Source organism: Abramis brama, assembly GCF_963993115.1.
Source record: "Abramis brama genome assembly, chromosome: 23".
Classification (NCBI taxonomy): domain Eukaryota; kingdom Metazoa; phylum Chordata; class Actinopteri; order Cypriniformes; family Leuciscidae; genus Abramis; species Abramis brama.
In genome coordinates, this window is record NC_139985.1 from 18,668,404 (window position 1) to 18,694,642 (window position 26,239).

At 41.8% G+C, this 26,239-nt stretch overlaps 2 protein-coding genes across 2 annotated transcripts in view; one reads left to right on the top strand and one right to left on the bottom strand.

The window, feature by feature from the left end:
• The window catches only part of LOC311074269 (chromosome-associated kinesin KIF4A-like), a 150,407-nt gene extending 145,863 nt beyond the window's left edge, over positions 1-4,544 (bottom strand). The window contains exon 1 of the mRNA XM_084100744.1: positions 4,330-4,544. The gene's annotated coding sequence lies outside the window, so the exon portion shown is untranslated. The remainder of the gene's footprint in view (positions 1-4,329) is intronic.
• The window catches only part of LOC311074271 (histone-binding protein RBBP7-like), a 268,186-nt gene that overhangs the window by 152,424 nt on the left and 89,523 nt on the right, over positions 1-26,239 (top strand). The window lies entirely within an intron of this gene.

Here is a 26,239-nt window from a genome sequence, read left to right on the forward strand (position 1 = left end):
AGATCTTAATTAGCTGGTTCAGCTATGTTTGATCAAGGTTGGAGTTGAACATTGCATAAAGGTAGATCTCCAGGAACAGAACTGGGCACCCTGATTTAAAGCACACTTTTTTTTAAGAATACTAGAAACCAAACAGTTTTGGTTACTACAGACTACCATTGTATGGACAAAAAATAAAAGAATCTAAGAAAATATGTTCCACAGAAGAAAGAATATCACAGGTTGGAAACAACGTTGTCGTTCAGAAGCCCAGTCGTGCCCAACTCTTTGTGACCCCATGAAGTAAAGCATGCCAGGCCTCCTGTCTTCCACTATCTCCTTGAGTCTGCCAAATTTAATGTTCATTGCACCAATGACACTAACCATCTCATCCTCTGCCTTCCGCTTCTCCCTTTGCCTTCAATCAATCCCAGCAATAAGTATTTATTTATTTATTTATTTTCCCTCTTCAAGGCTTGCACCTAGGAAACTATTTCAAGGTTTGCGTTCTCGATCCACCAGGCACTGTTGTTGTGCGAATAAGCGGGCCAGAGCGCCTTAAAGGCCATGTTGCAGGTTAACCACCACTGTCGATTAATGGGTACATAAATCACTCAACATATGTATATCATTTTTAAAATGTCCCAAAAATGGCCTTAAAGACCAGTTTTTTACAGGTTTGGTATTTTTTTTTACCCGCAATTCGGTGATGACGTCACGTTGGGGAGAAGTGGAGGAAAGGTAGCCTCAGCCTAGTATTATGGTGCATTCAAGTCATCTCGTATAGATCGTATTTACGAGTTGAACGCAGTTAAACGCCACCACAATGTCGTAAATACTTAATAATTAAATGCATGGTCCGAGGAGAATGAGTGGAGAGCATTTTTTACAGTCTATGGTGAAGAGTTGGTGAAGTGTCCTGGTGAGTTCATTTAGCAACGCAGCAATGAGCACTGGAGCTAATCTACGAGCAGCAGTGCACAATAACGACACTTTTTTTCTTTTTTACTGTCATTGAATAGCACAGAGTGAAAAATCAACGTTTTCTTTATATCTAGTGGCAGTGATCATGACGTTAGTTCAGATAAGTACCGCTAACCTTTGTCATAGTGTCGTAGTACTGGTAAACTTTGTCTTTGTCATCTAGAAATAGAAGGCATCATGCTAGCTATATGGGGGTTTCTAAGCGTTTATCTCTTCCTCCGGTGAAAATGTTGTTGCAAACGTAGCCGCCGCGTATCTGTCGCTGTGTTTGGCAGGTGCTTGTGTGAGCGCCGGCGGTGCCGTCCCATGGAAACTGCGTTGGAAAGCTTGTGCTGTAGGGAAGTGAGTGCGTTTTGGTCGCTGGTCGAGGAGCTCACCCCGCGACCAGATGTGACGTGCCTCACTCAGCATCCAGAGTTTTTACACCCAGCACAAACAGTAGTTCACCATTGTCAATCTACCTATATATTTCTATATATTTATCTATCTAGCTGCTAGCTATCTATGCTAACGTTATGCTATCTGGCTGTCTGCCTATCTCTCTCTATACTAGCCTATCTATCTATCTATTTATCTGTCTGTCTATCTATATCTATGTATTTATCTATAATCTGCGCTAACGTTATCTGAATACTCTCGTCTGCTACTCGTCTCTCTAGTCACTCTCAATGCGGGCCGCAGGCTTTGGTAAATTCTCTCCCCAACGTGACGTAATGCAATGCATTGCGGGGAAAGGAGAATCGTTGCAAACCGCTGTAAGATAGTACCTACTTTTTCGTATTATATTCTACTTTGTGATGCCCAACAACATAAAATACAATGGATAACAGTTTAAATGTTTATTACCAACAAGTAAATTGCACAAATTCGATGAAAAAAAAACCCTGCAACATGGCCTTTAAGCCTGTTAGCATTCCAACGTCCCGGACGCCCGCGGGCCATTGGAGTGTTTAAGAGGTTAACCCTCTGAGGTCGACAAACGCGCCGACGCGTTTTGCCGGATTTTCTCCACATTGTAGCACTATAAACTTAAATTACTCCATCATTTATGGTCATACAGAAAAAAGAAATATAAAAAAAGAATCTGTGATATTTCTCCTTTTGTATGTGTCCACTTACAATCAAATCAAAACATTGTGCTTTTGTAAAATAAAGAAAATAAACAGGGTGTGCGTTCTGCCTCTCCGTCGCGGTGAACTTTTTTTTCTTGAGCACGTCTATAAACTGAAACAAAACTCAGCGAATACTTGTCCCACATTTATGAGCCATATACCTTTATAAACATTTAAGTGTGTACTTTTAAATGATCGGATTCAAAACGAAAACAAATATTCTCTGTTTAAGTAATTTGTATAAAACCAACAAGATGTCCAGCTTCTCAAACGCTTGCTCATTACAGTTAATTTGGCCACGCCTACTCGCGCAAAAGATATTCACATGCAAATCTCCACATGGAACGCGAACGCGCTCGTTACCTCAACAACAAAACACTTCACTTCACTTTTCGTCGAGTTTGAAAGACGTGCCTGAGCTTACATTGGATTTAGGCTACCTCAGAAGAAGAAGAACGCGATTTGAAGACAAGAAAGATAAGGTAAGAAATTCTTACATAGCCTAGTTTGTTATTGTTGCATAAATGTCACGTTGCAGCTGAACTGTTGCTAGATATATGGGGAATATTATAATATTTAGACCCGTGTTTACTGTGTTTGTGGATATCTGCTCAAACATAGATATGTTTATGGTAACCATAATGTTTTATATTTGAGAGTGATCGCGTTTGAATGTATCATATTTTGCAAGCGATCGCGTTTGAATGTATCATATTTTGCAAGCGATCGCGTTTGAATGTATCATATTTTGCAAGCGATCGCGTTTGAATGTATCATATGTGTTTACTGTGTTTGTGGATATCTGCTCAAACATAGATATGTTTATGGTAACCATAATGTTTTATATTTGAGAGTGATCGCGTTTGAATGTATCATATTTTGCAAGCGATCGCGTTTGAATGTATCATATTTTGCAAGCGATCGCGTTTGAATGTATCATATTTTGGATGAAAGCAAAACGCACCAAACGGCTTCATGTTTTTATTATTATCTCATTTCATATCATCATAACGGATGGAAACATTTGAAGTAACATGATAATCAATATATTTTTCTCTAGCTTCTTTTGGAAGATTTATAGGCTGCTATAGGTTATTTATTGTTATTATTATTTTATCCGCACTGCGCATATACCTTATGCCTACAAGGCACAACAAACCTGGTGTTCATTATATTATATATCGTTGGAAACGTGTGTGTGTGTGTGTATTCTGTGAATTTTGAAAAGCAATTTTAACCAGAAAAATCTAATATTTATTTCCAAAATCGTGCAGGCCTTTCTCTTGATATCAGTATGTTCACTTTTTTTTTTTTCAGGTCCCAGATGCCACTGAGGACTTCAACATTCACGAGTCTCAGTACGTGAACATGGTAAAGTGAAAATCTTGGAAATGAAAGGTATGTACAATGTTTTTAGGAATGGCACAAAGGTCTCTGTCTTTGAAGTGCTTTTTTGGCATTTGTTGTGTATCTTTGGATTATGTTGTGTTGTAAATAAATCCAAACAATTTAAAAGCCATTATTTTTTAAATCTCCTCATTTACAGTATTGTGCAAGGTTGCTCAGAATGATAGGGGCCTGATAGCTCCTAATAGGGCCGTTAGGGGAGGTTCTTTGTCTTTCTCAGGTGAGAAAAGCTTACATATTAATGAGCTCTCGCATAAGGCTTTTTCACACAAAACACGTCGTAACATTTTTAAATCAATATATTGTCTTATCTGAATGAGCAGTCAGGGTGATTTTCACATAGTTTTGCAGCAAATATTCTAGGCTACGTCATACAATTTTCAAAAGTCTTGTGAAGAAATAATCAGTATGGGTTTCATGGCCTTATTTCAGTGAGAATTTTTTTTTGTATTTTCAAAAACCACGCATAAATGTCATTATCTCAAAACTACAAACTTTTACATACATGCTGCTGATATATTATTGTAGCAGAGTTTGTGCTGAATACAGTGTAATTAGACTTTAGCCATGAAAATGTCACAAGTAACAGAAATAACCAGAAATGTCAGAGCATGTCAGAACACCTCCAGGGCCCAGAAAACAGCTCAGACCTCAGAGGGTTAAACTTTTTGACAGAAAAAACTCAAAAAATAAAAATAAACATGTTACATATCTCTGGAAAGCTGAGATTCTCGTGATTCGAACGATGTAAACCATTTTAGGATACAATCAAGACAGCGGGTACAATCTGTGTCTTTGTCAGACCACCAACAGCCAAATAAACAAGCATAAACTGGAAGAAACTCACACTTGAAGCCTTCTGTTAGTTCACTGATCCATTACATTCCAACAAAAATGGTTTTGTTACACTCTCAAGGGTCCATACAATCCAATTCAGCGAAGTATTTAGTCCATAACACATTTATATATCAATAAGCATCCATGGAATGTAGTAGTAGCATTTCAAGTTAGCCGACAGAGCTGTCACAACTTCGACGCATTCTATGGTCTAGTTTCATTTCACATGTAAACATGAAGAAAAATGTGATGTCAAAATGGCCGCTGACCCCTGAACTTTTGGTAGACGTGTCATTTGAGCCAATCGGTTCATGATAAGAGGTGTCACAAGGTATCAATAGCCAAGGAGCGCCTATGATGAAGAATGGTACCTCCCTCTCTTTGATTGACAGTAAATCGATCCAGTTGAAATGGATGATGGAACTGACTGACTTTTCTGATAGCCAATGAATTTCTGTAAAGAATAATATGCAGCTTCAGTGGGACGATTCATTTGGTCATGCGTGAAGTTCGTGCGCAAAGCACCATAGTGATTCATGCGTCCGTGCGTAAAGATAGCATTGAGCTAGATCACGAGTGAAAGAAGATAGCAGGTGAAAAATGGCAAAGAGAACTAGAAAAACACACTTCTTACTTGAAGTCATTGAAGAGTGTACTCGCCGTGATAGTGATGAGTCGGAGGATGCCATTTCTGATGAAGAGAGCGATGTTTCATCCATTGACTCGGTAGCAGAGGAGATGTTTTTGGATGGTGGAGACGTCACTCTCGACAAGTAAGTGCTTTATTATATTATACAACATATTTTACTATATATACTGAGGTATGTGTTTGTTTTTAGGTGTACTTGTCAGCTTATGTCGTGTGTTTGGTGTGTTAGGTCGAGTGTTTGTGTGTTTTGACATGTAGCTGCTAACTTCTGTCGTGTGCGCTTGTGCATGAATGTTCATTTTTGTGGGCTCAAGCACAGGTGTGTGTGTGTGTGTCGTGTGTGTGTTTGTGCGCTCGTGCAGAAATGTTTATGTGGGCTCAAGCACAGGTGTGTGTGTGTTTATTTGTGCGCTCGTGCAGTAATGTTTGTTTATGTGGGCTCAAGCACAGGTGTGTGTGTGTCGTTTGTGTGTTTGTGCGCTCGTGCAGGAATGTTTATGTGGGCTCAAGCACAGGTGTGTGTGTGTTTGTTTGTGCGCTCGTGCAGTAATGTTTGTTTATGTGGGCTCAAGCACAGGTGTGTGTGTGTGTGTGTGTGTTTGTGCGGTCGTGCAGTATTGTTTGTTTATGTGGGCTCAAGCACAGGTGTGTGTGTGTTTGTGCGCTCATGAATGGTATAAGCCTGGTTGTTTGTGTGCATGTGTTTCTGTTTATATGCGTGTGGATACAGAAACTATGTAAATGTTTTGCAAATTACTTTTTTCTTTTTTTTTTTTTTATATCACAGACCATCATCTGAAAATGAATCCGATGAAGTCTGGGAGCCAGTCAGTAAAAAACAAAATACTGAGGGACAGAAGGACAGCACCTCATCAGAAGAGGAGATATATATATATAAAATATCGATTCATCAATGCATTGCAATTATTTGTTTCTCAATTCAATATCGATTCATCAAATCCTATGAATCGATTCAGCCCGCCGGCCAGTGGCGGCGCTGTGGGCAACACATTAGTGAGAGCGTTCAGCGTTGTACAAGCAAGCGGCAACCTCCCCCTGAACTTGCCTTCTCTGCAGTGTCTTGTGCTTTTTTTCCGGGATTATTTCATACAATTTAATACACCAATTAATGTTACTTCACCCACGGCTTAGGAATCCGTCGTTGCCGTCGAGTATCGTTCGAGAGAACAACCAGCGCTGTATTTCAGTTGTTTTCCTCTGTGAACATGCACTAATGGATGTCTGACAATTTCGTTGCTTTTTGGAGTTTTCAAATTTAAAAACGTTAATAAAGGCTCGTTCGTTCTGCTCTCACGGAACAGATAGATTATAATATGCATGGCCGTGGGAACTAGGGGTGCTGAGGGTGCGGCAGCGCCCCCTGGCTACAGCTGTTTCACTACATTGGAATTTAAGATGACATGACTTTTAAATAACTTTTTGTTTTTCAAACTGTTTTTAAGAACACCTTCAACCTTTATAAAATTACTTTAAAGATTATTTCGTTTTTATATTTTGTCGAATAGGGTTTTATGACTCTAAAATAAATTAATATAGGCTATCATAATAAGGCAATAAGCCGATCTGCATGGATTGCGCGACGTGACACCCGTTGAGGACCAGCATCTCTGAACTGATCGACACTCATTTAATGCATGTGAAAAAACTAAATATAGATGTCTTGATTAAAGCATTCATCGGCATTAGGGGCCATTGAATTCCACTCTGCTATTTTTCCATTGTTTTTCAGTGTGAATGCACTAGCCGTAAAGGGCCTGTTCACATCGCGTCTTTTGCTCGCTCAAGTTCGTTATTTCAAATGTAGTCGCGCGGTATGCGCACTCATAATGGAAGCGACGCGCTCGTTTTTTTCCAAGCTCGTCCGCGCCGCATTGAGATAAAAACTCAACTTTTCAGAATGCCGCAAGCGCACCGTTGGTCACGTGACAAGAACCAACCAATCAGCTTTCTCACCTTTTCTGTTACTTTGAAACCTCAGCAGAAAAATGGAGGAGCAGCTCATCATTGCGGTCCAGGGATTTCCTGAACTTTATGACTTGTCAAGCCCTCATTATTTTGACTCAAATAAGAGGAATAATGCATGGAGACTTTCCTTGCTGTAATGGAGTGCAGCTTATGGTTGCTTAGCAACGACAGACGCCTCCGGAGCAACTGCCCTAGCTTTTTTTCGAAAAAGGAGAACGCGGCGCGCCCAGCGTTTTCTACGCGTTTTTAGGCGCGATATGTGAACGGCGCCTTTAACTGTTGCGCTCGCGTCTCGCACATGACCCTCTCAAAACGCAGCACTCAAGGTAAAATTCCCCCTGTTCCACTGCGCTTGTTTGGCGTTTTGCGTCTTGCCTTTGAAAGATTATGTTTTCTGTGTGAACCGCCACTCCTGAGTGAGTATCATAAGGTAATATGCAGATTTGTGTGCTGTGCTTTTTAAAGTGTATCATGAGTTCTGAGCATTCTCACAACTCTGTACTCATTCATCATTTGTATGTTCATCTTTTTGTTTAGGCTGTTTAATATTAGGATTTTGTTTTAAAAATCTCTACCATAGCACCGCCCCACAATATCAAGCCCCGCCCATTAAGCCCCGCCCCCAGCACCCCCCTGATAAAATATGTTCCCACGGCTATGAATATGCTTATGTAACGTTACCGTCAGATGAAATCATGCAGGCGTCGGCGCTTTCTCCGTCCGTGCTATAAATGCACATGAATGAGCGTGGATTTTCTAGCGCATTTACTTGAACTTCATAGGCAATATATCTATGGTTTAACCTATTTGAGAGGCGGCCAAAATCAGAATTTAAAATGGACTGAATAAGCTCTCTACGAACTTGACGAGCGATGCCGCGCTGACATGTATGCACATAAATCACCACACACACACACTCTCAGAGTAATATTAAGTTACTGCATAATACATTTTCAACTAGCAGTATAGTACAGAATCACGATACACAGTCTCACTTGTAGCCATGTCTTTTAACTATCATAATATTTCGAAGGGCAAAAATAGGAACTTTGAATTATTTGTTATTTACTGTGTTGACAAAATAGCACTTTGTAATAATATATGGTTGCACTTTTTTTATGAGTATGCACATTTTGTGCTTCTATTTACATTTATTTTATAACTTGAATGTATAGGAAGAAAGAAATATACTTTCTACTACTTACAGTTACGTGCACTTTAGAGGTGTTAATAAAGCACTTGTTTGTTTTAGTTGTGTTTTGTATTCAACACACGTACAATATTGTACAGTTTGTTCTGCTAAATAAACCATGACAGGAAACATACTGGGGTCAATTTGTTCTTAAACATTGGTAATACTGCACACATTATTTAAAAATATACTCAGGTACTTAATTACTTGTGTATTTACTTATTATTGAATCGATATCGAAGCTAATAAATCAATATCGAATCGAAGCCTCAAGAATTGAAATCGAATCGTGAAATTCCTAACAATACACAGCCCTAATATATATATATATATATATATATATATATATATATATATTTTATAGTGTGAGTTCTAATATTAAAGTGTTTTAATGCATAGCAGTTGTTTTGTCTCTTTATTTGTAGAAAGTTTGGTTTCAAGAATTGAAAAAAAAAACACTATAATGTGTTTATACTTCAGTTACTATGTATCAGCAATTACTGACAGTGAATCTGGATAAGGTATATAATAGCTCTAAGTGTAACCTTTCATTAGAGCCCAAAATTATAACTAGAGTAAAGCATTCAAGAATAGCAGCATGTTATGTGTCTGTGGTCACAAAGGGTCATTTGGAGTCTCCAAGTGGCCTTTTTTGGGGAGCGCCTAGACATAAACTTAGATAAACATGTGTAAAACACTCATTATCCAAGGTATTGTTATCAAATTTTAAACTCGGTTTGGTAAGGCTTCATGCTGTGATCCCATTGTGTTTTCCAGCTAATACCTCCCAGCTGGAGTTATCTGCAGGCATGTTACAAAAAAAAAAAATGTAGGTGGAAATTTTTTTCCCCTTTTTTAGTGTGTTCAAAGTTCTATTACTCAATACCAGTAAGACTTATAGTGATTCTGACAGTTCAGGAACAAACCTCAAAGTGTCCCCTTTCAAAAGAGACCAAAACCATGCATATACTCCAAATGGTTCAAGAACAGCAAGCAATTTAATTTGGGGAGGCCTTTTTTTAGGCGTTGTTGGCAAAATAATAATAATAATTCGTTACATTTATATAGCGCTTTTCTAGGCACTCAAAGCGCTTTACATAGAAGGGGGAATCTCCTCAACCACCACCAATGTGCAGCATCCACGTGGATGATGAAACGACGGCAGCCATATTGCGCCAGAACGCCCACCACACACCAGCTTACTGGTGGAGAGGAGACAGTGATGAAGCCAATCAGTATATGGGGATGATTAGGAGGCCATGATGGACAGAGGCCAAGGGGCAAATTTGGCCAGGATGCCGGGGTTACACCCCTACTCTTTTCGAAGGACATCCTGGGATTTTTAATGACCACAGAGAGTCAGGACCTCGGTTTAACGTCTCATCCAAAGGACGGTGCTCTTTTGGCAGTATAGTGTCCCCGTCACTACACTGGGGCGTTAGGACCCACACAGACCACAGGGTGAGCACCCCCTGCTGGCCTCACTAACACCTCTTCCAGCAGCAACCTGGTTTTTCTCAGGAGGTCTTCCATCCAGGTACTAACCAGGCTCAGCCCTGCTTAGCTTCAGTGGGCAACCAGTCTTGGGCTACAGGGTGATATGGCTGCTGGATAAAATTTGCGGTGTATTGTGTAAGTTAATAACCAATGATCTTTGAAGTGAATCAATCAAACTTTAAATCTAACTTTAGCTGGACAATAACTTAATTCTAGAGCTGCTTTAAAGCCTAAACAATCTCTGTTACTTAAATGTCATATCACTGTAAAGCTGCTTTGAAATACTCCAGTGTTAAAAGCGCTATATAAATGAAGGTGACTTGACTTTCTTTGCATTGATCAACTAAAAAAGCCATCCCATCTCTCCTTACTATTCTCTGGAAATCTGCATTCAGTTGGGTATATCTTTCCCTTTCTCCTTCATCTTTCCTTCTTTCCTCAGCTATTTGTAAAGCCTCAGACAGCCACTTGGCTTTCTTGCATTTCTTTTTCTTGGTGATGGTAGGGCTGGTCGATAAAACAATAACGATAGATATAATTTCTCAAAAAAAACGATATTCGAAACGAGTTCGATAAATGTTCAATAATGTTTATGCGCCAAAACCGGAATGAAACTCATTTGAACCGCGCGCCACACGGACCATTTATCAACTCGGCTTAAAGTCCAAACGGGGCCAATGTTTCGTAAAAAACTGAAGCTTCCCCGGGCGCCGCCATTGATTAGCAGACCATCACCTGCTGTTAGCATTCCACTGACTCCCATTCAATTTTGGCTTCACCTTGACAGCGAATAACTTTAAATCTGAGGAGTTTAAAGACTCCATTTGTCCATTATTTATGAGAGCTTCTAATTGACTTTACTTTTCTCCGTTGAATCCAATGGGGGTCGCTGTGTCCATTTATTTTACTGTCTTAAGGCGCGAGCTCACAAGAGTAGATGCGTTTACTCTGATCGGTCTCGGTCACGAGATCCAGTGAGAAGTACTTGAATTCAGTGAAGATGTCTCAGTGATTTAAACCAGTTTAAAGGCAGATGAAACAGCGCTGACAAACAGGCGAAACACTGTGTGCAACGATACAGTCAGAACAGGGGCGTAGCCATGGGTGTGCCAGTGCCACCCACAGAGGCAGCTGGCACACTTAAAAATGGATGCAGAACTATTTTTTATAGTCTCAATAAATGTTTTAATAAACTTGGCCTATTGTTGTTTACTTAGAATATATATATATATATATATTTTAAAATCAACCCTTTCACGCGCAAGTTAAAAATATTTTAACTGACCCCTTGCTTCCATGGCGACGCGTCATGATTGTCACGTGACAAACCGCAGCCACAATAACTAACAGATATATCGCTATTCGTTTTATTCCGTTTTTCCTTTTTTATTAAAAATATTTACAAACTTGCTTACCATGTCAACTATCTGATATTCCGATTCTTCGTTTAAAAACCGAGAAAAACGAGATGAGCGCTGCAGTTCAGAGAGTCAGCTGGATTTACAGCACCTGAATTCCCCAGTTTCTCCCGAAATACATGAAATACATGAAAGTAAGGGGCTGTTGAACAGGGAGAAGAATAGAGTAAACTTTATAGTTTTGCTATGTGTCTGATATATGAATAAAACACATCAGTAAATAAGATTTGAATAGTAGATGATTGTACTGAAAATTATTTAAAATGTAATTTACATTTTAAATAATTTTCGTTACAAACAAAATCGGATTCTGCCGACATTCGGACTGCCAACCAATCAGCAAACAGCAGCTGACAGCAGCTCTCGTTGCTGATCATGTTGCTGACATTTGAACGAGAACTCGCAGAGACACTGGACCTGGATGATATAATTGAGGCTTCCAAGGCCAGGCAATGAAGTCCAGCCCTTTAAGCTGCTAACAGGCACTGTGTTATGACTATGTTATTGGTGATCCTGAGTGTAATGTATAGTTATATTTCATCTAGTTTTATGGTTATGTGGGGCATGCTTATATGATTATGGTTAATAATTTTGCACAGTAAAAGAAGAGTGACCAAGCTTCTCACCCTATCTCTAAGGGATCGTCCAGCCACCCTGCGGAGAAAGCTCATTTTGGCCGCCTCATGACCATAGGTGAGAGTAGGAATGTAGATTGACCGGTAAATCGTGAGCTTCGCCTTACGACTCCGCTCTTTCTTCACCAAGACAGACCGGTACATCGACCGCATTACTGCAGAAGCTGCACCGATCCGTCTGTCAATCTCCCGTTCCATCCTTACCTCACTCATGAACAAGACCCCAAGATACTCAAACTCCTCCACTTGAGGCAGGAACTCTCCACTAACCTGCAGTGGGCAAGCCACCCTTTTCCGACTGAGAACCATGGCCTCAGATTTGGAGGTGCTGATTCCCAGCTGATTATCCCAGCCGCTTCACACTCGGCTGCAAACCGTGTCCCAGTGCATGCTGAAGGTCCTGGTCTGATGGGGCCAGCACGACAACATCATCCGCAAAAAGCAGAGACGAAATCATGTGGTCCCCGAACCAGATACACTCCGGCCCCTGGCTGCGCCTAGAAATTCTGTCCATAAAAATTATGAACAGAAACGGCGACAAAGGGCAGCCCTGCCGGAGTCCAACATGCACCGGGAGTCTGACTTACTGCCGACAATGCGAACCAAGCCCCTGCTCCGGTCGTACAGGGACCAGACACCCCTTAGCAAAGGGCCCCGGATCCCATACTCCTAGAGCACCCTCCACAGGACGCCACGAGGGACACAGTCGAATACCTTCTCCAAATCCACAAAGCACATGTGGATTGGTTGGGCAAACTCCCATGAACCCTCCAGCACCATGAAGAGGGTATAGAGCTGGTCCAGTGATCCACTACTGGGACGAAAACCTCACTGTTCCTCCTGAATCCAAGGTTCTACTATAGTTGTAACACACCCTACTGTAGTTGTAACACACCCTCCGGTCCCCCTTCTTAAAAAGAGGGATCACAACACCGGTCTGCCAGCCCAAAGGTACTGTCCCCGACAGCCACGCGATGTTACAGAGGCGAGTTACTTCTAAAACTCAAAGTTAAGACGTAGGAAAACTCACACTTATTTAAAAATAAAAAAATATTAAATCACATTGTAACCAGTAGATGGCTGCAGAGAGCTTATTGGCTTATTAGCATTTCCACTCCCTAGTTTTTATTTTTTCCGCTTTTTTTTTAATTAATATTTAGACATTATGAATGATAATAATACATTTTTTCTTTATCTCAACTCAAGCTCAGTGCTTTTTCATCCCTCCATTGTTACTAAAATCAGGGGCTAGCGCCACTTTCTGTAGGACTTAGGCTACATTTAGACTGTCAGTCCAAAATACGATTTTTGTGCATATCCAAGTGTAAGTGTGAACAGCCAAAAAAAAAAGAAAAAAATATTTTTTTTTTCAATCTGTTTCAGTCTACATCCATATATGGTTTGAAATCCTATTCAAATTGCATTTCTGGAAATCTGTTTCAGTCTGACCACTCTGATCGGATTTTGCGTGGTTGATGTGACTCTCACGCCACATACAACGTAAACGTCAGATGTTGTTATAGGAAACATGCTGAAAGTTGTTGCAGAAACAAGGCTGTGTTGTTCCAAAGCGCTGGACGAGCAGAAAATGACAATATATCGGAGACATGTTTGTAAACGACGGAGACGACAGCATGGAATAAAGCCGCTCATACCAGCCTCCTACAGTTCTGCCGCTGTCTAACCCTACTGACAGCGAGGCAGCTACAAATTGTCATGTTGTAAAATTTAAATAAGATAATATCTATTGCAAATCCCTCCATGTTGCGGTTGTTGTATTTCACGTATTCCTACCAACACAACGTCATTGCTATAGAAACCAATGCCAATATTCCAGAAAACGTACTCGGTTACTAACGTAACCTCGGTTCTCTAGAAGAGGAAACGAGTACTGAGTTGAAAACGCTATGGGGAAAACCTCTTTTCCACGAGATACTGAAGCCAAAAACTTATCCTTATAATTTTGAATTATTGCAAAACGCGTTGCAGCAGCACGCGGCCATGGGCGAGACGGCCCACTCGCCCATTGGCTGCTCTGCGGCAACTGCATCAGCCTATCGAGCGAGGCCTAAGGTGACGTCAGGCCACTTCCCGCCGAAACGGGCGTGGCCTAGTCCTATAAAGAAAGCTCGGGAGGCTGATTCTCTGGTTTTTCATCGCCGAAGCGAACCAGATTGAGTTGCATGCACGGCAAGATACGCAGTACTCGTTCCCTCTTCTAGAGAAAACCGAGGTTACGTTAGTAACCGAGGTCTCTCGTACTGCGTTGAAAACGCTATGGGGACCCAATGCAAAGCGCCGTGCGTGCTGGGATCAAACACCAATAAACCTGGAGGCAAAGCCCAGGAATTACAGTGCACAATCACCAGAGGGACTCACAGAGAGTCCTGGAAAACAGGAGGGGGATCCCTCTATCCATATACAGCAGCGTCCGTAGACGCAATGCTAACATGACATCACATAGACAAGGCGGGACAAGCCTGAACTAATGTGGGAAATGCGGGTCTTACGCAATACTGCCCATAGCATAAACAGTCAGCGGCGCGCAGCGCTCACGATCTCGGTGTCCTAACAGACAGCACTGATTCGTCTATACCGACAGCAGCTTAGCCTGCAGGGCTGGAACCTCCAGGTTATAGAACCTTATAAATGTAGACGGCGAGGCCCAGCCTGCCGCCATACATATGTCTTGTAAGGAAATCCCGCTAGACCGACGCCTCTCGTGGAGTGCGCTCTGACACCCAATGGGCACTGTAGGCCCTTGGCAGTGTACGCCAGCGCTATGGCATCAACTATCCATCTGGATAGGCTCTGTTTCGAAACAGCCAGTCCCTTGAAACGTCCACTGAACGAGACAAATAGCTGCTCAGTCTGTCGAAAAACAGACGAGCGAGACACATAAGCTCTTAGCCCCCTTACTGGACAAAGAAAGCTTGCGTCCCCTTCCTCGCCCGACACCGGCAGGGCAGACAGGGAAATTACCTGAGCCCGAAACGGTGTGTTGAGGGATTTTGGAACATAACCATGCCTAGGTTTGAGAATGACTCTTGAGTCGCTTGGCCCAAACTCTAAGCATGTCACACTCACCGAGAGCGCGTGCAGGTCACCTACGCGCTTCACTGAAGCGAGAGCCAACAAAAACACTGTTTTGAAAGACAAATGTTTGAAGCTAATCGTTTGGATAGGCTCGAAAGGGTCACCTTTCATGGCTTCCAAAACCGTAGAGAGGTCCCACATAGGGACTGAGGGAGGTCTGGGAGGATTCAGCCTCCTAGCTCCCCTGAGGAAGCGGATGACTAAATCGTTCCTTCCTACTGACTGACCGAGCGTTGACTTAGAAAATGCTGCGATAGCCGCCACATAGACTTTGAGCGTGGAGGGGGCTCTGCCCTTATCCAGCAGCTCCTGTAGGAAGGAGAGAACCTCTGTCACCCCACAGACGAAGGCTGAAAAGCCCCGAGCTGGGCACCAGCCGGAGAATACCGACCACTTCGAGACATAGAGCCGTCTGGTAGACGGAGCTCTAGCCTGAGTGATAGTATTTAGCACTCCTACTGAGAGGTCAGCGGGTACCCGTTGAGAGCCCACACATGAAGGGACCGCAGCTCCGGGTGAGGATGCCAAATTGAACCTCTGGCCTGAGAGAGGAGGTCCCTCCTCAAGGGCACTGGCCATGGGGCAGTGTCTGCTAACTGCATCAGAACTGGGAACCATGGTTGGTTCTTCCAGAGTGGTGCTACAAGCAGCACTGAGCATTTTATTTCCCTGATCCGTTCTATCGCCTGAGGCAGGAGAGAGATGGGGAAAGCATAGAGCGGGCAGCGCGGCCATGTTTGGGACAGCGCGCTCTCGCTTTTGGAAAAGAACACAGGGCAGTGAGCGTTTTCGTGAGACGCAAACAGGTCTACTTCCGCTCTGCCGAATCTCTCCCACAACAGCTGGACTGTTTGCGGGTGTAGAGACCATTCGCTCGCCGGAATGTTGTTCCTGGACAGTCTGTCTGGCCCCAAATTCTGCAGCCCAGGCACGTGCACTGCTCTCAGCGAGCGCAGGTTGCGCTGAGCCCATACCAGAAGGCGTTCCGCCAGTCTGTATAAATTTCGGGATCTGAGACCGCCTTGGCGATTTATGTAGGACACCACTGACATGTTGTCCGAGCGGACTAAGACGTGGTGGCCCTCTATTTGGGGATGCGTTGTCCACTGCCAGCATCTCCAGGCAGTTGATATGTTGAAGCCTTTCCCGTTCTGACCACTGGCCGAAGAACGGTCTGCCCTTGAGCAGCGTTCCCCATACCGAGGTGGAGGCATCTGTCGACACCACTTTCACTCTCGAGGAAGTCCCCAGGCTTACACCTGATTGTTACCAGTCGCTTGCTTTCCAAGGTTTCAGAGCTGCAAGGCAACTCTGATCGACCTTGAGATGAAGCTGACCAGATGCCCACGCTCTGCGCGGTACCCGCGCTTTCAACCAGAACTGCAGAGGGCGCAAGCCGAGCAAGCCCAGCTGAAGAACTGATGATGCTGAGGCCATAAGACCGAGCATCCTTTGAAATTTCCTGAGCGGGACAGTCGCGCCGCAGTGGAAAGAGCTCGCTGCGCGCTGAATGTCTAGCACGCGCTGTGATGACAGCCGCGCTATCATAGACTGTAAGTCCAGAACTGTGCCCAGAAACGATATCGTTTGACTGGGGTTCAGAGAGCTCTTCGCCCAATTGACTCTAAGACCTAAATTCTCGAGGTGATCGAGTAAAATGGTCCTGTGCTCCACGAGTTCTGATCGTGATTGAGCTTGTAGGATTATCCTTGAACAGTCCATTTCATATGAACCCAACACCGCATTCCATAGTTTGGAACGATTCCCCAGTTAACCATTAGTAAGTCATAAAACAGTCATGGTGCCGAGATGGCTAAAGGAGACGTCACCCCCCTTTCCCTTTTGGTGCGTGTCTAATCTCATACCAGCAATGCCAGAACAGCCGGAAAAGAGTGCTCTTTGTTCCCCAAACTTAAGACCAAATGGCCCAGGAACCCTGTGGTGACCCCAAGGCATAAATCCACAGCCTTATCAGGAAACGAAAGATGCTAAAGCATTCTTATGGCCCAGAATCGCCACAAACCCTAAACTAGGGGGACACCTCCTTTCTGCAGTTGTAAATTCCAGAGACCTTTGTCTCCAAAACCAATAGACTGAAATTAACCCACTTGTGGTTTAATACAAACAACGGTCTCAAAATTGCTTCCAATAAGCTGAATTGATCACCAGTATTCACCTCACATATATCTTAAGTATTATGTATGTTTTATATAACCTGTGGAGTTCTTTCTGTGTGTTTAACTTTTATTACAGCCTATTTGTAGGGTTTTCTACCTCATTTATAGGAGCTAATCACCAGAAGTTGCCTCATACATGTGTATTCTCTGTATTATGTATGCTTTATATTACTCAAGTTAATTTTGTGTGTTAAACACTTATCACAGCTAAATCCTTATTTACTTCCACCTCAACTATGGGAAGTATATGTATTTTGGTACCTACTTGATGGGTAAATGATTTCTAGAATTTTGATATAAAGTAGATGTGTGTAGGATGCACCATATTTAAACTATTAACCCCTTAACGCCGACTGTCGCGAATTTGCAACAAACCTCTTCCATTCAGACTGCAGGCGAGATAGCGTGTGTTTTCCCCAATGCCTGTTTGTGCACATTCGATACATACCTAGGAACCTTTTGCACGCACTGGTTTCTCGTAGGAGCGGTCGGAGTGGAAACTACATCCGGTTCACGGAAGCTAATATTTTGGTTTGCAAAATCCACATATCAAGGGCGCAAATGTGGAGAAATTGCCCAAAATGAGTTAAGTTGTGGTAAGATAAAAATATGTACCAGCTTATTGATTGCCTCTATAGCTATGTTATTCATATAGACTTCATGTGACGAATATTTGTTACGTACTTTGTAGATTTCGGTTTGTAGCAAATTCGCGACATTCGTCCATAACGGCTGGATTGGGCTATAATGGCTACATATAACAATGCTGTATTTAGATGGTTTTAGCCAAAAAAAAAATGTTTTCTTTTTTTTTTTTCACAAAAATTAGCATGTTAGGATATAACACTATAAGAATATATAATGTATGCACTGGAGAAACAAGGAAAGAGTTAAACAGAGTGTAACATGGAATGTATAAAAACTACTGTCAATGTTAGGGAGTAGGAGAGTGTTTTGTTTCTTGCTGTTGTCAAGATTCATTAATTTGTCAATTAAAGTTTATAAGTTCTAACAACTTTGTGCCATGAATAAAATCTACATACCTGAGATGGGAAAATGTGTTTTATTAATTTTACCATTTTGTAAAAAAAATTACCCTAAATGCCTGTTGTCGCTAATTTGCAACATACCTAAATTTATATCTATTCTATATGGTATAGTTTTAAGCTTTTAACTAAACTCTCAGGAATTTGGGCACGCGTGATCATGTGGACATTATGCTAAATACATGCAAGAACCGGAGAACGGGGCGTAGGTCCTGCCCAAGACAATATCTGATTGGCTGTCGCACTAGGAAGGACGGGTCAGATGAACACGCTTATAACCCAATGACAAGCACCTATGCGTGGCTTTTTGCTTTTGCCTGCTTTGTGCCCTGCTCTTGCAGTGACTTTTGCTCTTGCCTTTGTTTGTGCTGACCTTTCCATCGTCCAGCGTGTATGCTTACATAATACATACTCTTCAAACCACCAAGAGCTCACTCAAAACTCATCAACTCTTCCGTAAGATCCTTCGTTGAACTTCGTCAAAGGAAACCCTCTCAGAGTCGCTCCAGACTCAGAGGAAACTCTGTTGCATATCAACCTGCAATCCAGGAATTCCGGGGAACGAAGCGCCACCCGGCAAAGCCAACCAACCACTCACCATCGAGTGCTGTCCCTCAGAACGCATCATCGACCGACTGCCAGCCAATCAGCGCCAGAGATTCCCTCTCCAGCAACTTCGCAACAGAAGGGAACGCACGCGCCCACAGGAGCAACCAAACGCAAGTACACGATATCTCCTAATTCTGGCTGAACTGGTGCAAATCTTAAGAAAACAAACTAAGATTAAAGTGCTAGTAGATTGATTCTCTCAGGTTGCAGTCAAGAAATAGTGTCTAACGCTAGACATTTGGGACTCCATTCACCCTCCGTTAATGACATCACTTTTCTCTCACTGTTTGAATGAATGTTTGTGTGTTTTCGTTAGTTTATTTTGTGTGTATTAGAGTAGTTCAATAAAGTCTTGGTTGATTTTACATATACAAGCGTCTTGTGCTGTGTGCTTACAAGTTACTGCCTTAAACTGTAGATTCTGTTACCTTGCTCATAATCAGTTATCATAATTTTATGATATTATTACCGTAGGCCACGGGATAATATTCTGTCCAGAATTTATGAAATACCCTAATCTCAATTTATCGGTGGACGAATAGTTGATAAAGTGTTAAATATTAATTCTGAATAATTTGCATATTAATTCGTTATTCACTGTAATTCAATTCCCTTTGAGTTATATTGAATCTAATTCCCTTATTAATCTTACAAGCTAGAATCAGCCAGTCGTCCAGATAGTTCAGCACTCGCATGCCTCGGAGTCTGAGAGGTGCGAGCGCTGCATCCATGCACTTCGTAAATGTACGGGGTGCTAGGGACAAACCGAACGGCAGGACTGTGTACTGATATGCCTGGCCCTCGAAGGCGAATTTCAAGTATCGCCTGTGACGTGACGCTATCTGTATTTGAAAATATGCGTCCTTCAAATCTATCGACAAACCAGTCTCCTCGGCGAATCTGTGCGAGGATTTTTCTGGTCGTGAGCATTTTGAAACTGCGTTTCGCCAATGCTTTGTTCAGCTGTCTTAGATCCAGTATGGGTCTGAAACCACCGTCTTTTTTCTGTACCAGGAAGTATCTGCTGTACAGCCCCCCTTCGCTTTGAGCTTGAGATAAAGGCTCTATAGCCCCTTTGCTCATCAGTTTTGATATTTCGGCTCGAAGTAGGTGTGCTACTTCTGAATTCACCGTGGTTTCGACGCGCGCTGTGAAGCTGCGAGGGCATCGACAAAACTGTAGTGAGTAGCCTCTTTCTATAATGTCTAGCACCCATTCCGAAACCCCTGGAAGCGCTGTGCCCATGCATCCGCGTGGCTGGCTAGGGGTTGAATACGAAGCGCGCTCTGCTCGTTGGGTGGCAGAAGCGCTTCGCCGTGCTGTAGTATAGGCGTCATGCCTGTGACATTCGAGGCGGGGAGCGCGCTGATCACAGCGGGCAGAACGCTCGCTCTCGACCCCGCTACGGTATTTAACCGAGTGAGGGAGGGCTGAGCGAGTCCCGTAGGACTCATAATGTCTGTGAGTAAGTGTGGGCACGGGGGGCGCAGGCACATTTACTGCTTTGGACGCGCTGTCTGCCTGAGCAGAGCAAGCGTGCACAGGTTTCGTTAAAAAAAAAAAAAAAAAAATGTAATTGATGTTCAACAAATAAAAAGCAGCTATAATACAGATGAGCAAATGCTAAAGCTTGGGTTGCTGAATATTCGATCACTTACTTCAAAAGCACTCGTTGTTAATGATATGATTTCAGACTATAATCTAGATGTGCTGTGTTTGACAGAAACCTGGCTAAAACCAAATGATTACATTACTTTAAATGAGTCCACCCCGCAAGATTACTGTTATAAACATGAGCCTCGTCTGAAACGCAAAGGGGGTGGTGTTGCTGTAATTTATAGTAATAGTTTCAAAACCACTAAGAAATCAAGTTTTAAATATAATTCTTTAGAAGCATTGGTGCTTAATGTAAAAATATATAGTGTAAACGATAAATCACGTTTGAGATTTGTGCTGGCTACTGTATACAGGCCACCAGGGCACCATACAGACTTTATCAAAGAATTTGCGGACTTTCTATCAGAATTAATATTGACTGCAGATAAAGTACTAATTGTTGGTGATTTTAATATACATAATCGATAATGAAAAGGATGCATTGGGATTGGCATTTAAAGACATTGTAAACTCAATTGGAGTTAGACAACACGTGTCAGGACCTACTCATCATCGTAATCATACTCTAGATCTAATAATTTCACACGGAATAGATGTTGATGCCGTTGAAATTCTGCAGCAGAGCGATGACATCTCAGATCATTACCTAGTCTCGTGTAAATTACATTTAGCCAAGGCTGCAAAGCCGACTCCATGTTTCAAATATGTTAGAACTATCACTTCTGCCACTAAAGATAGCTTTATTAATAATCTTCCTGATCAGTTTCATCATCTCAGCATCCCAGATAGCTTAGAAGAACTAGATATTGCAACAGAAACGTTTAACTCTCTCTTTTCCAGCACTTTAGACACAGTTGCTCCATTGCGCTTAAAGACGATTAAAGAAAATAGTCCAACGCCGTGGTACAACGAGCACACTCGGGCCCTTAAGAGAGCAGCCAGAAAAATGGAGCGCAACTGGAAGAAAACAAAACTAGAGGTATTTCGCTTTAAAAGCTGCTAGATCTGCTTATTTTTCAACCCTATTAGAAGAAAATAAACATAATCCTAGGTATTTATTTGAAACGGTGGCTAAACTAACGAAAAATAAAGCTTCAAGCACTGAAGTTTCCAAGCAACACAGCAGTAATGACTTTATGAACTTCTTCAATTATAAGATTGATAATATCAGGGACAAAATTATAACTATGCAACCGTCTACTACAGTATCGCATCAGGCAGTGCATTGTAGTCTCCCTGAGGAAAACTTTGATTCATTCGTTGCTATAGGAGAGGAAGAATTTACTAAACTTGTTAAATCATCTAAATCTACAACATGTATGTTAGACCCTACACCAACTAAGCTACTGAAAGAGATGCTTCCAGAGGTCATAGATCCTCTTCTTAATATCATTAATTCGTCTTTGTCTCTAGGATACGTACCAAAAAACTTTAAGCTGGCTATGATTAAACCGCTTGTTAAAAAACCACAACTTGATCCTACAGAATTAGTCAATTACAGGCCGATCTCGAATCTACCTTTTCTGTCAAAGATACTAGAAAAGGCAGTATCCTCACAACTGTGTTCCTTTCTTGAAAGAAATGATATCTGCGAGGATTTCCAGTCAGGATTTAGACCGTACCATAGTACCGAGACGGCTCTCGTTAGAGTCACAAATGATTTGCTCTTATCATCTGATCGTGGTTGTGTCTCTCTATTAGTGTTAAGCCTGGTTTATACTCGACGCGTCCGCACGAGCGCGAATGTGCGCGCGGCAAAAATGACGTCATTGCGGTGTGGGCGGTCGTGCGTGTTGGGTTCGCAAGACCCAATTTCGCCTGGCGGTGTGCGCGACATTTTTTGTAGCGGCGCCGTATCCGAAGATGAACGACTTCGAGCCGAATCTGGCCGAGCTCGAACTTCTCACCACACCAGCACCCAGTTTGCACGTCTAAATGAGTTGCTTACATTTAAAAGAGCATACAATAGCATAAAAAGTATTTTTAATGAACATAAAGGTCCATGTTTAATAAAAATGTTCACGAAACTTAATGAAATGTTTAGTGAAATTAGAAAATATGTAAGAGATCGTTAATATTGTTATGTTTTATACACATTCTCATATCATTTTGTTTTATTGTCACTAGTATCTCAGGGTTTACTGTTTTTTACACGATTCTTTTTGTAGTGTGGTATTGGTGGTGGTGTACTAAAATAAACATTGTCACGTGTGTAGCTTTCTTCTTCTCACTGCTGATTCCTGATGGTTTAGAGGACAATTACTCCAGTCGCCCCCTGTCGTTTCACAGAATAGCGCGTCAAGTATAAACGCCTCGTCCGTTTGCGGAGGTGCGCGCGCAGTCTGCGGAGACTCGCGCTGCGGAGCCAGGCGAAAGTATAAACCAGGCTTTACTCGATCTTAGTGCTGCATTTGACACCATTGACCACAACATTCTTTTAAATAGACTCGACATTATGTTGGCATTAGGGGAAATGCACTAGCATGGTTTAAATCGTACTTATCTAACCGTTATCAGTTTATAGCAGTAAATGATGAGATGTCTCATCGATCACAAGTTCAGTATGGCGTACCTCAAGGCTCAGTACTAGGACCGCTGCTGTTCACTCTGTACATGCTACCATTAGGAGATATCATTAGGAAACGGAATTAGCTTTCACTGTTATGCTGACGATACTCAGCTGTATATTTCTTCAAAACCTAACGAAACTTATCAATTCACAAAATTAACGGAATGCATAGCGGACATAAAAAATTGGATGACTCGTAATTTCCTACTTCTAAATTCTGAAAAAACAGAGTTTCTAATTATTGGACTAAAAACTTCCTCACGTAATAACCTAGAATACAGTCTAACACTCGATGGCTGCACTGTTAAGTCTTCGTCGTCGGTTAGGAACCTGGGTGTGCTCTTTGATACCAATCTTTCATTTGAAAGTCACGTGTCTAGTATCTGTAAAACTGCATTTTTCCATCTTAAAAATATATCTAAATTACGACACATGCTCTCATTGACAAATGCGGAACAATTAGTTCATGCGTTCATGACCTCAAGGCTAGATTACTGTAATGCTCTACTGGGTGGTTGCCCTGCACGCTTAATAAACAAACTACAGCTAGTTCAAAACGCAGCAGCCTAAGTTCTTACCAGAACCAGGAAGTATGACCATATTAGCCCAGTTCTGTCAACACTGCACTGGCTCCCTATTAAACATTGCATCAATTTTTAAATATTGCTGATTACTTACAAAGCACTGAATGGTTTAGCTCCGCAGTACTTGAGCGAGCTCTTAACGCATTATAGTCCTTCACGTCTATTGCGATCTCAAAATTCCGGCCAGTTAATAATACCTAGAATATCAAAATCGACTGCTGGTGGTAGATCCTTCTCCTATTTATCACCAAAACTCTGGAACAGTCTACCTACCATTGTCCGGGAAGCAGACACACTCTGTCAGTTCAAAGCCAGACTAAAGACACATCTCTTTGACCTAGCATTCACATAATACATTATAGACTTCCATAGTTCAATGTTAGGCTGCATAATTAGGTCAGCCCGAACCGGGAACACTTCCCATAAATCCTGATGTACTCGTTACATCATAAGAAGAATGGCATCTACGCTAATTTTAGTGTCTGTGTTTATCCCGAGGTTTTCCTGCAGCCTGCCGGATCCGGGCCGTATACAGATCTGACGATGGACCTTCGTCTGGACCCGATGACAACCCGATGACAACGCAGTGCTGAAGTATGGAGCGAATTATGTGCCATAATTTAACAAACAAATCCAGCATTTTGCAAACAAACTCAATCTACTTCGCAAAGGAAAACTCGACTCGCAAACAAACTCGATCCGCTTTGCAAAGGAAATCTCGACTCGCAAACAAACAGAAAGCAATGTGCAAGCACAAAGGTCAGTTTGAGTGAAAATGCAGTGGAGTAACAAATATGTATTGTGTTTTACAAATATAAATAAATGAGCCAAGATAATACGTCACAAATATATACAAACCATTCTTCAAATTGCATGTAACCGTATTGTGTTTTACAAATATAAATAAATGATCCAAGATAATACGTCACAAATATATACAAACCATTCTTCAAATTGCATGTAACCTTTGAACAAATACCAAATCTAGTGCATACAAATGCAATAATGCATATCTGTCTGTTATGATTGTGTGACACTTTGCTTTTTATGAGATCTCTCGGCTCGATTTTCTCACAAATGCATCCAGGCAGATTTTCTCACAAATGCAGTTGAGCAACTTCCTCTTCTAAAACAGTAGATGGCGCTAAACTAGAGGCTAATTTAGCGCTATTCTCCAAGGAGAAGCACTGATTTGAAACTTGCCTTTGCCTACAGCTGAGGAAAATGAGCGGTGAACGGGTGTGTTTCTGTCTTATTTGATCTATAATTAACCTTTTTGAGGTTTTCTCTTGCAAAATGTTTATTGCATATCTAGACAGAAATCCACATTAGCACTTATAGTCCATGGGCCAGACCAGATATTGGTACCATCTGGGTGGGCAAAACCTTACCTGTACTAAATTGTTTATGGGGTTAATATAAGTTCATTTTAATATGATAACCTTTCCACAGTCCCAGCTTTTTATACTTTTTTTTAGAATTGGTAATTTTCCTACTTTTATGTATTAGAATTATTTTCGAAAAATACACAAACGTCCAATACCATAATAACAGTGATCTAATATTAATACCAAGCAAACTAAAATATTTGTAAATATTAACATGCATAATAAAGTCGATATCTTTGAATTCACACTGATATTTTGTTGTTTTGAGTTGTAAAAAATATAAAAGAAAAGAAAAATAACACGTGTATTGTTGACTCTACTGTCTACCATTGGAAAGTCATAAAATGTACATACGATTTGTATAATATATTTCAATAAGTTTTGTTTTCAGGTTCATGTGGAATGTATTAGGTAACAGCTTTGTAACACAAGAAAATAAGAAACGTTGAATTTCAGGTAGATATTAACACATATGCCCAGAAACCCCATTTTATTCCAAAATCGGTGTTTATCTTGGTCACAACCTTCATTGCTATTATATTATGCCGTTTTCTAACCACAAAATAAACAGCTCCGATGTCAATCTAAAATATTAACTACCGGACAGCTCGCGGTCATTCGGCAAACAGTCGCGGACATTGGATCCATTGTGATATTTTAGCTTTGTGCACAAACTTGCACACCGACAGGCCTTCACCTACACTTGCATATTTTGTGATGCTAAGTTAAGTTGTTTCTTCCAGTGGATGCAGTCAACCAGACCATTGAGGAGACCATCAACAAGGACACACAGACAGCAGGAGGAACAAAGGGCTTCCCGAAGTACTACCTGACAGCAGAGTACCGCAGCGCATACCTAAGAAAGCTAAGAGAGATGGTCGGTTGGGGTGATTCTCAGCTGAATCATCCAGAACTACAGCTGCCCAGGTTCAGAAGAGTTGAGGCAGATTGTCCAGTCCATCTTTGATCTCCTGGAAAATTGCTGGCAGAATCCGTTCAGGCCAAAACAAGAAGAGTTTGTCAGTCTGTCAATTGTAACTGTAGCCCCACCTGATGTGGCAAATGAACTACTTGAGGCCAAGAAGATTGGAGAAGAGGTTTACCAAAATTTCAAGACAGAATATCTGGAAACAAGAGTGATACTTTTCTACGACACGATGACCAAGAAAAAACTTAAAAACATTCTCAGAGATCAAGAAGAAGCAACACAGCCAGGAGCAAGCCAAGCAGGTAGTATTGTAGGCCGAAAGAAACCTCTTTGGTCACATGATTTTGGTGGCACAGAGCCGACAACTACACATGAGTGACGTCTTGGCTCATCCTCTGGGACCTCTGCCTCGGGCCCTAGCTAACAAGGATGGGTCTCTACGCAAGACCAACAAGGCAGCTTTGGCCAGAGAGTTGGAGAAGAGAGTGTCCCCAGCTGAGGAAATCCCAGAGCCATCAACAACCGCCAT